A 15,442-nucleotide genomic window follows, 5' to 3' on the forward strand; every position below is an offset into this window, starting at 1 on the left:
AATTAATAAGAATAATATTTTATTCCGCTCATTGGAATGCATTATCGCTAAAATGCACCTAGCATTTAGAAATGTTTGGGTGTGTCAAGCTTTCAGTCTGTAAACGCTTCTCTTAAAAAAAAAAAAAAAAAAGTTTTGGCTGCAGTTGCACTTTAAAGCTCAACTCCTCACATTTTGTCCAAGATCAAGTGTAGCATCTGTTCTTATCAGTTTCTGGAGAACAATTTCACACAATGTGTCCTAGGCAGGCAGGTACTGCACTTGGCACACTTTGTTTATTTTTACCACTGTTTATTGCACATGCACTTTTTTTTCATTCCAGGGAAATGGAGAGAGCAGGTTGTGGAAGCCTGCTTTCATGGCGAGGGTTTGATCTGTGGCTTTCACAGGTATTTTTCCTCTCCTCAACTGGGGGTTTCTCTTTGGGAGAACCCTCACCTAGTAATTGAAGGGCTAGCTTTGACTGGCCCCCAATGATTGGAGTCTGCCTTGCTTCGGCTAGGTGGACTACAGTGCCTTGCCCTGGTCAGGAGCTAAATGCCCTAGGGCAGTGATGGCGAACCTTGGCACCCCAGATGTTTTGTAACTACATTTCCCATGATGTTAATGCACTCTGCAGTGTAGCTGTGCATCATGGGAAATGTAGTTCCAAAACATCTGGAGTGCCAAGGTTCAACATCACTGCCCTAGAGGATTCAGGGATCAACGTCCTTCCTCCTCAGAGGTTGAACCCAAAGATCCCTTTTGCATGTTTTTTGTGTGCTGTGATTCCACTGTTCACTTTTTTGTTTACAGGGTTTCAAAAAGATGCACTGCAGGACTTAAAAAAAAAATGTAATGCCCAACACCCAACTCCAGGAACTTGAAAAAAAAAAAAGAAATCCACCCTTGCAGTGAGGCCTTTTGCACTGCAAAGCATTAATGCTCCTAAAGCATGGGGGTACAGTACAGGCACAATACCTTACACCCCTGAGGTTTAAAATGCACTAAGACAGGTAAAATCGCATGACAAATCGCACCCTATCGTCGGCAATGGCCATGTTAAAATTGATGCGACGCCCACTATGTGGTGCCGCACTGATTTTAAAAAGTAGTTCCTGCACTACTTTTGGCGATTTTAGGTGGAACTTACATAGACATCTCTGCATGAAGCTGCACAGATGCATTCAAAGTCGCACCTGAATTCGCACTGATAGCTGCACAGATGTATTCAAAGTCGCACCTGAAGTCGCACTGATATGCGGCTTTTAAAACTCAAAGTGAAGGTGGTGTGTCATTTTTGTCTGCTGCTTCGTTCCTCTGCTATCAGCATTTATCACTTCTGACAAGTTTTCCTGACACCAAGAGAAAAATGGTGATGGGAAGGGATCTCCAGCAGATTGTCAGCCACAGCTCTGTGTGCAGGGGGGTGTGTCCTTTCCATTCAATCAACTCTCAGACCTCTCCTCACTAGGCTCTAAAGTCTCCGCCTCCTGCTTACTGAAAGCTCAGACAAGCTTGCTAAAGTCTGGACGTTAAACGGATGTAGAGAAAAGAAGATAGGCAGGTACAAGAGAAGAGGGGAAGGAAAGAGAGGCACCAAGCGGGCTTTGGCGTAGTATAGTTTAAAATAAAAAAAAGTAAAATGATCAACAAAAAAGAAAAAGAAAAACTCAAAAAATCTATCCCGTAGTTTGAAAACACTATAACTTTTGCGCAAACCAATTAAAATACGCTTTTTGGGATTTTTTTTTTACCAAAAATATGAAGCAGAATACAAATTGGCCTAATCTGAAAAAAAAAAAAAAAATTAGATTTTTAAAAATTTTTTATTGGTAATGTTTTATAGCAAAAAGTAAAAAACATGGTGTTTTTTTCAAAATTGTCGCTCTTTTTTTGTTTATAGCACAAAATCTAAAAAGTGCAGTGGTGATCAAATAGCACCAAAAGAAAGCTCTATTTGTGGGGTAAAAAGGACATCAATTGTATTTGGGTACGGCGTTGCACGACCGCGCAATTTTTTGTTAAAGTAAAGCAGTGCCGAATCGCAAAAAATGGCCTGGTCATTAAGGGGGTAAAACCTTCCAGAGCTGAAGTGGTTAAAGTACAGAAAAATCATAAAGATATAAAGAAAATTGAATACACATTTTATTTAGAAAAAATTGTTCTTAAAAAAACATTATTTAGTGCAGGTTCACACACATGCTATGTCAGACATCGTATGTGATTCGGAGCGCACTGCTATGCAAATCAAATGTGATGTCTGTGCGTTGCAAATTCAGCCATACAGATTGTATGGCTGAATTCGCAATCGCATTCGAACCAAAGTTGCACAGGACCCTTTTTTTGGTCCGCACCAGAATCCGATCAGATGGGTGTTCACACCTATGCAATCTGATTCAAGTCTGAACTGACAGTTCGCACTGCGATATGTGAACTGATGTGGGGGGTGTCGTTAACTTTGTACTGACACCCCCAGAGATTTGCATATGGCAGTGTGAACTGCCCGCAAGTTGAGTGGGATGCGGAAACCCGCTGTGGATTTGCAGGGTTTCCCCATCGCATATGTGTGAATCGGCACTAAAGGCTGATATTCATAAGGTTTTAACAATGTATACAATGGACAAGCGTGAACAATTCTGCATTCTCCAGCCGCCCTGGAGATGTGTGAACCGACCCCATTGAGAGCCGGTCACAGTCTCCTGTCATGCGAATTGGAGGCCGGAATACCAGCAATCAATTTGCATAAGTGTGGACCCAGCATCAAAGTAGTCCCTGCACTACTTTGTTCTGACTTTGATGCAACTTGAGGTCCATAAACCTCAAGATTACACAGGCATTTCTTCAAGTCGCATCAAAATTGCAGGACTTTTAGGTCATACAAATGTGAAAGGAGCCTTGGTTATATTTTAACCACATAACGACCGCCCGCCGCAGTTTTACAGCGGCAGGCAGCCGCTCCTGGGCAAAGCGACTTTATGTTATGTCGCTCGCTCAGGAGACTCTAGGGGGTGAGTGCGTGCCGCCGCACCTGGGGAGCCAGTGCGTGTGACCGGCGGCTCCGATGCCCGCCGGCCACTCGCAATCTTCCGCAGCAGAGAGAGAAAGACAGACGGCTGATGTAAACACAGCCGTCTGTCATTCTCCCTGAAGTGATCACAGAGGCTATGGGATCCTGCTATATAGGTTTGCATGTCTCTGTGATTACTTCACAAGCCACGCCCCCTGATAGTTAGAATCACGCCCCTAGGGGCACATTTAACCCCCTGATCTCCAGTAATGTTAACCCCTTCCCTGCCAGTGTCATTATTACTGTAACAGTGCATATTTTTAGCACTGATTACTGTAGTAATGTCACTGGTACCCCCAAAAAGGTCAAAAATGTCAGTTAGGGTTCCGATCTGTCGGCCCCAATGTCGCAGTCCCGCAAAAAAAAAAAAAAAAAAAAAAAACGCACATCGCCGCCATTACTAGTAAAAAAAAACAATAAAAATGACATAAATCTTTCCCGTAGTTAGTAAACGCAATAACTTTAGCGCAAACCAATCAAAATGTAGCAGAAAACAAATTGGCCTAAAATGTTAAAAAAAACTTGATTTTTACATTTTTTTTGAGAATTTTATATAAAAGAATGTGCAAAATATTGTAATTTTTTCAAAATTGGCGCTCTCTTTTTGTTCATAGCACAAAAAATAAAAATTGCAGAGGTAGTCAAATACCACCAAAAGAAAGCTCGATTTGTGGGGAAAAAAGGACGTCAATTTCGTTTGGGTACAGTGTCGCACGACAGCGCAATTGTCCGTTAAAATAACGCAGTGCCGAATTGCAAAATAGGGCCTGGTCATTGAGCAGCCAAATCCTCCGGTCCTTAAAGCGGAGTTCCACCCTGGTTATACATTTTTTTACAAAAATACCCCCGGGACAGTCAGGGCTAGCACATTCCACAATGGCTAGCCTCTGATCTGTCCCGGGTTGCACTTACCTTTCAGGAGATATACTTACCTTGAAATTGTCTTCTCCAGCGCTGCCATCTCAGGTGTGGGCAGCTTGAAGCCAGCACGATCCTCTTCCGCGTCCTCTTCCTCCTTCTTCGGTCCCACGATGCACTGCACCGGCCCCGACGTCACTTCCGGGTCGCGCGCGTCATCCCTCCACAGCTTCTGGGCATGCCCAGAAGCTGTTTAGAAGGGGATGACGCGCGCGCCCCGGAACTGACGTCGGGGCCGGTGCAGGCGCAATGATTCCTGGGAGCTATGACGTTCAGCTCCCAGGAATCATTGCAAAAGCCAGGAAGTGACGAATCGCCGTGGCCGCCGAGGGGAGGAAGAAGGAAGTAAGGTGAGTATATTTTCTCTAAAAGGTAAGTGAAAAAAAAAAAAAAATTGCGATTATCCATTTGTTTTTCAGGTGACCGGGAGCGAGAAGATGGAGGTAAGTATAAATTTCGGGTGGAACTCCACTTTAAGTGGTTAAACGTCGCCTCTATTGCATATTACTGATTGGGCTCCTTACCACCAACAAAAAAGCCTAGTTGCAGACAATCACATCACCCCCAGAGGCAAATATATTCAAATGTAAACAGACGTCAGGCATCGACAACTCTCTTTCATCTATGACCCCGCTGCATTGACTCAGCCGCCCTTTATTCGGGTACACAGAGTCTCCAAGCTCAGAGTTCATGTCTGCACTGTACTAGTAAGGAGAAAATAAGGGAAAGACTACAAGTCCCGTGATGCCCTGCGCTCCATTCAAGCTTGTCTTCCGGTGTGGCTCCTGCGGACAGGTAGGACTTCCGGTGATGTCAGAGGGAGAGACTGAGAGCCTGAGGACACAGAGAAATCGGTGAGAGGGAGGAGGAGGTGGAGAGAGAAAGCTGAAGACGCCGAGAGAAAGGGAGACAGCCCGGCACAGAGCAGCAGGTAAGAGAACCTCATGGAGGTAACTTTACTAACACTTCCTCACCTTGCCGGTGCCCCTTTATAGACTGGCATGGTGCCAGGGAGCCGGTGTGGAGGGGAGCGGTGATGTATGGAGTGTGCGAGGACTTCTCCTCACAGCTCCCTCCACCACTCCATTCCTATCTTCACTGCTTGTTATGGGAAGAGTTTATGTGGAGTTTCCCTCACATTACATACTGATCTACAGGAGGGACACTGAGCTCTTCACACCACTAAGTCACTCCATCCACCAGATGACCACCTACCGCTCCCTGAGGACCTCCCAGCATCTTTTACTTATCAATATATTATTATTTTAGTAAAAAAGATACAGAGTGGGTATACAGATAGATAGTGGGCATATTTTACGTATGCACTTTTAATTGGCACTTCCAGTGTCTGTGCTTTGAGTCAACAGAATGGATTTAGAGTAGACTTTCCCAACCTTGTGGACATGGAGGAACCCTTGAAATAACTTTCTGGTTTCAGGGAACCGCTGATAATAATCACTATGGCCCCTTTTCACACTTGCACGACCTGCAGCAATTCCTGTGTAATTTTGAGGTGTATGGACCTCAAGTTGCATCAAAGTTTGACTAAAGTAGTGCAGAGACTAGTCACACAGATATGAATGGTACTCATTGGAAATCATGGGGTACGACTTATGCGACTTTGCAGTCGCATAAGTGTGAAAGGGGCCTATATCTACAGCTGCAATATTGTGATAGTCAATGGGAAGTACGCTCTTTACATTTGTGGTCATTGGGAAGAAGTCCCTCTTACAGAAAGCTGAAGTATCTGACAGGCAGGAGTTGCTCAATTCCCTAAGAACTCCTAGAAACCTCAGGAAGGACTCTGAGTCTCGATTCGCGCTGATGCGGTGCGGGAAATGCCCAGGAATCACTGTGAATCCCACACCGCATCAGCGTGAATCGAGACTGAGGTTTCTAGGAGTTCTTAGGGAATTGAGCAACTCCTGCCTGTCAAATACTTCAGCTTTCTGTAAGAGGGACTTCTTCCCAATGACCACAAATGTAAAGAGCGTTCTTCCCATTGACTATCACAATATTGTAGCTGTAGATATAGGCCCCTTTCACACTCCTGCGACTTGGGAGTGTGACAGGCAGGAGTTGCTCATTTCCCTAAGAACTCCTAGAAACCTCAGGAAGGACTCTGATTGAGTCTCGATCCATGCTGATGCGGGGTGGGAAATGCCCAGGAATCACTGTGAATCCCACACCGCATCAGCGTGACTCGAGACTGAGGTTTCTAGGAGTTCTTAGGGAAATGAGCAACTCCTGCCTGTCAAATACTTAAGCTTTCTGTAAGACCCCGTTCAGAAAGGGGCGACACGACTTGCTGGGGGCGACCTGGGAAGTGCACCGCGACCTCGGCGCGACTTGCACAGACTTCATATAATTGAAGTCAATGCAAGTCGCCTCCAGGTCGCCCCAAAGTAGTACAGGACCCTTTTCTAAGTCGGAGCGACTTGTGTCGCTCCTATTAGAATGTGTCCTGTACTATTCAATGGCGGGCGACCAAGTCGCCTGACAAGTCGCGCTAGTGTGAATGGAGTCTAAGAGGGACTTCTTCCCAATGACCACAAATGTAAAGAGCGTTCTTCCCATTGACTATCACAACATTGTAGCTGTAGATATAGGCCCCTTTCACACTCCTGCGACTTGGGAGTGTGACAGGCAGGAGTTGCTCATTTCCCTAAGAACTCCTAGAAACCTCAGGAGGGACTCTGATTGAGTCTCCATTCACGCTGATGCGGGGCGGGATTCACAGTGATTCCTGGGCATTTCCCGCACCGCATCACAATTGCACTCCAGTCATGCGGGTGTCAATGTTAAAGTGATTATAAACCTTGTAAAACCATTTAGTTAAAAATAAAAGGCAAAACATTTGTGTATAGATATGTAAAAAACATTCTAAATTCCTTTTTTCACTTTTCTTTTAATAAAGGATCACATTCCCCCTGCATAAGAGCTGGGGGAGGAGAAGCAGCAGCACACTGATCTTCCCAGTGAATGGCTGTGCTGGTGGAGGTGTGTCAGGACATGCCTGATCATTGGAGGAGAGCACACTAAGTTCCCAGCACAGCTAGAGAACTGACCACATTGTGCTCTCCTGCTTAGTGTGGTCAGTTTTTTTAAAATAGGAAAGCAGGGGGACTGGCGGGAACACCAGGGATTTCACATAAAGGAAGCAATACCAAGAGAACAGGAGACCTTCTCATACAAGTACATTGTACAGCTGACACAAATCAGGAATATGAAGTGTTGGGGTAACAAATGCTTTAAGTTAACAGCAACCTAAAAATGGGTAATTCCAGTGCGGCAACATAAAAAAGGTGCAGGCACATTTTTCTTTTGGGTGGGATTTGAGCCTACCAAATTAAATGGGCTCAAATCGCACTGCAAAGAATTGCATGTGATTTGAACAGAATTGTGGTGTGATTTCTGTACGATTCACATTCGGTTCCCCACACTGCTCCTGTGTGAACCAGCACTTAGAGGCTGCATTCACACTTGAGCGTAGCGTTTTTTACCGCGATTTTACCGCGATTTTTTCAAGCGTTTTTCATTGACATCTATCAAAAACGCTGGTAATCAGCCCAAAAAGAAGCTCATGTACTTTTTTCAGCTACAGGCGTTTTGCAAAACGCTCAGATGTGAACAGGGGCCATTTAAATGAATGGGGTTTTACTTGTCGGGCGTTTTGGAAGCGTTTCTTTTGAGCGTTTTTGGAGCTGAAAACGCCCAGGTGTGAATGGAGCCAGAGGCTGTTTTTTAGACCTCAGAATGTTCTGCATGAGGCTGTTTGCCATGATAGTCACAGTACAAAACAGGCTGATGTGAGGGAACCCCAAAAACATGTATTATTACAGCTTACCAAACCTTAGATGCAGTGGCTACATTAATTTTCTTTTCTTAGGATTCCTTCCCTGTACACCTCCTTTATTAGAGTGCCCTCACTCTGGATGATGGTGAACAGAAGGCACAACAGCATTTTCAGTCTAGGGGAAGGGGGACTGGTAGATGGACTAGCAGATTTAAATACACTAATAAACTAAAGCTAGAATCCAGCTCACATTTTAAAAGAATTTACAGAAAACAGTTTTATTTTTTTATCCTTTTTAGGATAAGGGTTTTACGTAAATAAAAGCTGGTCACTGTAAGCATCTCTGCCTGTAGGGTTTCACCGATATTGTTTTTTTGCCAGCTAGTATGAGTACTGATGCTTTCAGTAAAATATTAACTGTTACTGATTACCGATACCTTTGCGGTGCGATTTGAGCCCATAAAAAATGAATCGCATATGATTTGAACAGGAATTCTGTGCGATTCCTGTCTGAATCGCATCCACTGCTCATTTGTGAACCCAGGCTGAAGTCATAATGACAAGCCTGGGTTCACACAGGAGCAGTGGGGGAAATTCCAACAGGAATTCATTGTGTATGGGTACAAATTTCACCGTAAAGGGTTTTAGGTATCGGAGCATTTGCATGAGTATTCGTTCAAATGTTAAGTATCTGCACCACTATCAGTGTACCCTACCTGCCTGTGCACGTCTGCAGCTCATCTCTCCCCTCACTTCCGGGTCTTGCTGGCTTTGCAGGTGTATCTGGAGCCATTGGTTCCCAGTGCTGTTAATCAAAGCCAGCGATGAGGGAACGTGGTCTGGGGCCACGTCCCGCTGTCTGTGTCAATGGACGCAGCAGCGGGGCTCTGGTGCGAGCATGCATGAGTGCCCTCTCTGGTACAGGTCAAGTGGGTCCACAAAGTCATTTGGTCTGGCTACAAGAACGAGTTTTGGTCTTTTTCTCCGGAAAGGTTTTTCCCTTCCAACCTGCACTTGTCCCCAGATCGCTTATGGGTCACTTTGGGGCAGTACAAGACTTGTTACTTCATGGGGTAATTGTCCTGGTTTAGGCTTCGGAATGTTTTCAGGGGTTTTACTCAAATCTGTTTACAGTTCCCTGGAAGTAAGGCAAGGTACGTCCAATTCTGGAGTACAGAAGTCCCTACATCTGGGGGATTTTCTCGCTTCGATCGACATCAAGGACGCTTACCTTCACAGTCCAATATGACTTTGACAGGGAAATCCTTCTCCCCCTTTACTGGGCGGTTGTCACCACAGATGCCAGCCTGTCAGGGTGGGGAGATGTCCTCGGTACAGCTTGTTCTCAGGGGGTCTGTACTCGGGAAGAGTCCAGACTGCCAATCAATGTACTGGAACTCTGAGCGATCAGACTTTGTCTGGATCATTGGACAATTCGCCTTCAGGGGTGTCCGGTACAAATTCAGTCAGACAATGTCACGGCTGTGGCCTATGTCAATTACCATGGGGGCACAAGAAGAGTCCTGGCGGATCGGGAAGTAGCCGGCATTCTAAGGTGGGCAGAACAATCGTTTCAGCCCTCTGTTGTACACATTCCATAGAAGGTAGAGAGGTTTGTGACATGGTCTCGGGATCCTCTTGCCGTGGCCGCAGACACATTAGTGGCTCTTTGGCGTCAGTATCATTATCGATTTTTATGCCTTTCCCCCCTCTCAAGACTCCTGTGCAGGATCAAGGTAGCAAGGGATTTTGCTACTTGGAGACTTCCTCTCAGGGAGGATCAGCTGTCTCAATGACCAGTCTCCCATCCTGCTTTACAGTCGCTGGTTTTAATGGCTTGGCTGTTGAAAGCCAGGTGCTGAAGGATAGTGTTTGTCTTAATCGGTGTTTCCTAAGCTGTTAAAGGTTAGAAAATCTACCTCTAGGAAGATCTACCATTGTATTTGGAAGACTTAAGTTGTGTGGTGTGAGTCTTTTGGGGTTCTCCCTCGCTCTTTTTCGGTGGTTCGGATCCTGGGTTACCTCCAATGGGTTGTTGAGCAGCGCCTGGCCTTGAGTACCATCAGGGGCTAGGTTTTCGGCCCTGGCGGTTTTCTTTCAACGTCCATTGGCCACACTTTCCTTGGTGCGTATATTTATCCAGGGAGTTCGACACTTGGTTCCTCCAGTGCGGTCTCCATTACCGCCGTGGGTCCTAAAATTGGTGTTTTCAGTTTTCCAGGAATCTCCCTTCGAAAATATCGGGAGGTTTCCCTGCTTATGTTGTCCCAGAAATTTACCTTTTTAGTGGCGACTACTTCTGCGTGCAGGGTGTCGGAGCTGGCGGCATTGTCTTGTCCTTCACCTTACCTGTTGGTTTACAGAGCTAAGGTGGTTCTTCGTCCCTGTCTGTTGTTCCTTCCAAAGGTCGTCTCTGATTTCCATCTGAAGACATTGTGTTGCCTTCCCTATGTCCCAGGCCTAAACATCCTAAGGAAATTGCTCTGCATTCCCTGGATGTGGTTCTTTCAATCAGGGTGTACCTGGCAGCTACGGAGTCTTTTCAGAAGTCAGACTACCTATTTGTTCTCACGGTTAGACCTCGGAAAGAGTTGTTTTGCTGCGACCATTTCCAGGTGGATCAGAGAGACAATGATTCAGGCCTATTCAATTAGGGGTCAGGTTCCTCCTTTCCCTGTTCAGGCACACTCTACCTGGGCGCTAAGTGCCTCCTGGGCTTTTCCGGGATCAGGGATGCAGGTTTGCAAGGCAGCCATCTGGTCGTCTATGCACACTTTTACAATGTTTTATAAAGTGGATGTGTTGGCATCTGCCGATGCTTCTTTTGGCCGCAAGATTTTGCAGGCTGCGGTTTAGTGGACCTGGGCCTCTTTGAGGGTGTATTGTTTTTTCAGGTGAGCTCCAGTTGTTTATGGTTGAGTTCCATGTTACCTGTTTGGCTATGGTTAGCCTTGGGAATTTTTTTCTGCTGTTTTCACACCCCTCATGTTTAACACTGGTTTGGGACATCCCAATGGTTAAGAAGAGCTGTGTCCATCAATGAGCGAAAGAGAAAATGGGATTTTTGACTTACCGTAAAATCCTGTTCTCTAATGTTCATTGATGGCCACAGCACCCACCCCTCTGTGGAGTTGGCTTTTTTCTGACACTGCTTGTAACAAAACTGAGTGCCTATAGCTGAGTGTGGGAGTATACCCCCTGGGACTGCCAATGGGCGTAGTCAGGCTTTTTCCTGCCTAGTGCCCTACTCCTGGGGGCAGTATAACCCAATGGTTAAGAAGAATCAGGAGCGTCCGTCATGGAGAGAAATGGGTTTTAGGCTCCGTTTTCACTATTGCGACTTGTTGTGCGACTTGACACATGTCAAGTCGCACAACAAGTCAAAAGCCATTAATTTCAATTTGGCCCATTCTAACTGCTGCGACTTGAAAAAGAGTTTTTGCACTACTTTTGGGCCGACTTCAGTGCGACTTGTCCCTCATAGAAGGAAGGTCGCACTGAAGTCCCCAAAAGTAGCCCCAAACAAGTCACACTACAAAGTCACGCTAGAAGTAGCGCGACTTTGTAGCCGCAATAGTGGAAAGGTAGCCTTACAGTACGTCAAAAATCCAATTTTTACCTTCATGCATTTTATACATGAAGGTAAAAAACCTTCTGTGTGCAGCAGCCCCCCCCCCCCCCCCTTTCTTATACTTGCCTTAGCCTTATCTAGATCCAGTGATGTGCATGTCGGGGAGGAGTTCCAGAATAGGCCTGGTATGAAAGTGGTTAATGTCTCACTTGCGTTTGTTTGGTACAAGCAGTGCATGTTAGTTTTGGTCACGTGGACTGCTGTATTCACACTACAAATCCCATAGTCCCTAGTTTATCTTAGGAGTCAGCAAGAGAAGATGGCCATGTTCCTACATACAGTGGGACCATGGAGAACGAACGTAGCTACCCTGTAACAGGAAGTCTGACCACAGCAGCTAAAAAAAGGTATTTGGAGATGTGGAGGGTGCTGAGAGCAAAAAAAGGTACTTTTTGAGTTAAAGCGGATCTTCACTGCATCTGAGCATCACAAACCAAAAACACTGTTAAATTCATTTTTAATATTCACAACAAATGTCCCCATCCATCCATCTCTCCATGCTTTTTGTTGAGAAATTACTTTGAAAAACAACCCCCTAGCATTTCTGGCTGTGGCCATGTTGAGTAAGGGCAAAAGAGAAACCCCCCCCCTCCTGAAGACACCTGGGATGTAGGACATCATTAGGCCTGGAAACCAGGATTTAACTGAAGAAATGTAAGAAAAGAAAACATTCAGAATAAGTAAATATTATATACTTTCCTATCTATTTACTAATGCTAGCAGCGTGAGGATTAAAAAAAAAAAATCTAACTAAAAATAATGTTTATTGGGAGAGCTTAGTTCCACTTTAAAGTGGTTCTAAAGGCAGAATTTTTTTTTTTTTTTTTTTTTTTACCTTTAGGGCTCTTTCACATGGACGTTCCGTATGTCCGTAAATCATCCCATCCGTTTGCAGGTGATTTACGGTCCTAATGAATGTCTATGGGATTGCGGATGTCAGCGGATGACCATCCGCTGACATCAGATTTTCGTCCTTTCAGTTCTGTTCCGTTTTTTGGAACGGAACAGAATCCTATTTTTGTTCCGTTTTAAAAAACGGAAAGGAAGCAAAATCGGATGTCAGCGGTGTCATCCACTGACATCCGCAATGCTAATAGACTAACATTATGTCCGTATATCATCTGCAAACGGATGGGATGATATGCGGACATATGGAGCGGATGACACAAGTGTCATCCGCTCCGTGTAAAAAAAAAAAAAAAAAAAACTGAACGGCCGTGTGATATTAAAGTTTAGTTTTTTTTTTTGTTTGTTTGTTTAAAAATAACAAACATGTTAGTGCCGGTGTAACGTTAAAAAACCATACCCCGTGGAGAAACCATACCATCGTCACTTCCGGTCTGAAACAGCTGAGCAGCGCAGCAGTGCGCATGCTCAGAGCCCCGGATACGTAAATAAACATGAAAGAATTTGACAAGTGCGCATGCTCGGTGGGCATGAAATTCTCACGGCACTGTGTCTAATGTAATACTTGCGGCGGGTACATTAAAACACTTCGGCTGCAACATAAATCATGTCCTCTGCTATCGCTGTCACTTCCCTCATCTCCGGTAATAAATATAAAAGCGGTGGCGGGTGTATGAGATGTAAATGTGACGGCGATCGCGGCTCCGTGATCCGCTTTTATATTTATTACCGGAGATGAGGGCAGTGACAGGGCGAAGAGCGGAGATGATTTATGTTGCAGATAAGCTGTTTTAATGTAAGCGCCGCAAGTTTAACTACCGTGAGAAATCCATACCCTCCGTAGCTGAACCGGAAGTGACGAGGGTATGGTTTTCTCACGGGTATGGTTTTTTCACGGAACACCGGTGTAACGTTAGATTTCCATACCCTCGTCACTTTCTGTCTCAAACAGCTGAGCAGCGCAGCAGTGCGCATGCTCAGAGCCCCGGATACGTAATTGAACAGCAAAGAATTTGACAAGTGCGCATGCTCGGAGGGTAGGAAATTATCACGGCACTGTGTGTAATGTTATACTTGCGGCGGTAACATTAAAACAGTTCGGCTGCAACATCAATAATCTCCTCTCCTATCCCTGTGACTTGCCTGATCTCGCCTAATAAATATAAAAGCGGTGGCGGGTGTATGAGATGTAAAGACGGCGATCGCGTCTCCGTGATCCGCTTTTATTTTTATTACCTGAGAGCAGGGAAGTGACAGGGGAAGGAGTGGAGATGATTTATGTTGCAGAGGAGCTGTTTTAATGTAACCGCCGCAAGTGTAACTAGCGTGAGAAATCCATACCCTCCGTAGGTGCACCGGAAGTGACGAGGGTATGGTTTTTTCACGGAACACCGGTTCACACTAATACGACTTGTCAGACGACTTGGTCAGCCTGGCAAGTCGTGCACGGTCGTGGTCATTTAGTACAGGACCGGTTCTAATAGGAGCGACACAAGTCGCTCCGACTTAGAAAAAGGGTCCTGTACTACTTCGGGGCGACCTGGAGGCGACTTGCATAGACATTCATTTTATGAAGTCCGTGCAAGTCGTGCCGAAGTCACGCTGCACGCGACTTCACAGGTCGCCCCCGAAGTCGGAGCGACCTAGTGTGAACCGGCACTTTATACTCTCCTTCTCTGTGCAGAGCAGCCCAGATCATCCTACTCTCAGCTCTCTTGCCAGCTAGGTTACTTTGCTTTTTTCCCCAGCCTTTTTCTCCTTTATCATCACTTTGTGCTTATTAAACAGATATAACCGAACACTTTCAAAATGATATTTCCCAGACCACAAAGGAGAAAAAAAAATCAAGTACATTGTTAATGTGTACATGCAATTTAAATATAGGTATTAAAGCAGAACTTCCCTCTTGCAATCAACATTGACTATTTGTAATCCTTATACTGCTAGCATTAGTAAATAGATAGGAAAGTAGATCATATTTTCTTGTTTTAAACATTTTCTTTAGTTACTTCCTGGTTTCCATGCCTAGGCGAATTATGTCATACGTCCCAGGTGTCTTCAGGAGGGGGAGGAGGGGCTTTCTCAGCTAACCACACACTCTCCTGCTTGCATGCTTGAGCTAGGGGAAGGTGGATTCCAAGAAGTAAATGTTACATGAATCATTTGCCCTTACTTACGATGGTCATGGCCAGAAATTATAGGGGGTGTTTTTAAAAGTGATTTCTCAACAAAATAAAGCATAGAGACATGGATGGATGGGAGTGTTTGTTTTCAATATTTAAAAATGATAAAAAAAAAAATAGTATTTGTGGTGCTAAGATGAAGTGTAGTTCCGCTTTAAGAAGGCGTGCAATCTTCTTTTCTCTTTAAAACTGTATGTCTGATCTAAAACAGCGAAACTTTTCATCTCAGGATCAGGAAAGCAATAAAGGCAGAAGGACTGTTAATAGGCTAGAATGAAGTGTTTTCTGGTAGATGCCATGTTTGCAGTTTCTCTTTGTTGTAAATGTGGAAGCAGTGAAATGTGGTAGTCTGTGCATATATAGTAAATGCTCCCATTTTTTATCAGCAGACATTTATCATGCAGCTTTCATTTCCTGATATAAAAAAATGTAGATCAAGATGTCTTCTATGTCATATCAAAGGCAAACAAATGCTAGAACTCTTTTTATAATGGAAGATTGCTTTGCTTGCCTTTGATCTAAAGGTGTTGGGAGCAGCCTGGGGCCAGGATGATATATAAATTAAGTAGTTTATGCATTTTTACACCAAGGTAATTGCATTATCTTGTTGTGTCTCTTTGATCTGTATTTGTCCCATTTGTGTGTCTTCATTTGCTGTGTTATTGTCTTCTGAGTTGTGATAAAGTCCTCTTTTAGTTGTAGAGTTGTTCAGACTGAAATACTTTGTATTTTTCTTGGAAGGTGACGATAGTGTTGGGTGCAAGGGCTCATTTTCAAAGTGTGTACTATTGTTCTTTACAGTAATAAGGTGACCTTATAGTAACTTCACAAGCCACTGAAATACAAAACAAAGGGCGCACCAGCCTAGCGCATTATCCTCAGCGAGTTTATTGAAAATAAAAATAAAAATCAGCTACTCACAAACAAACGTGAAAGTCAAACATATCAGTTCCATAAGG

Source organism: Pelophylax lessonae (assembly GCF_965119305.1).
Source record: "Pelophylax lessonae genome assembly, chromosome: 2".
In the NCBI taxonomy this organism is placed as follows: domain Eukaryota; kingdom Metazoa; phylum Chordata; class Amphibia; order Anura; family Ranidae; genus Pelophylax; species Pelophylax lessonae.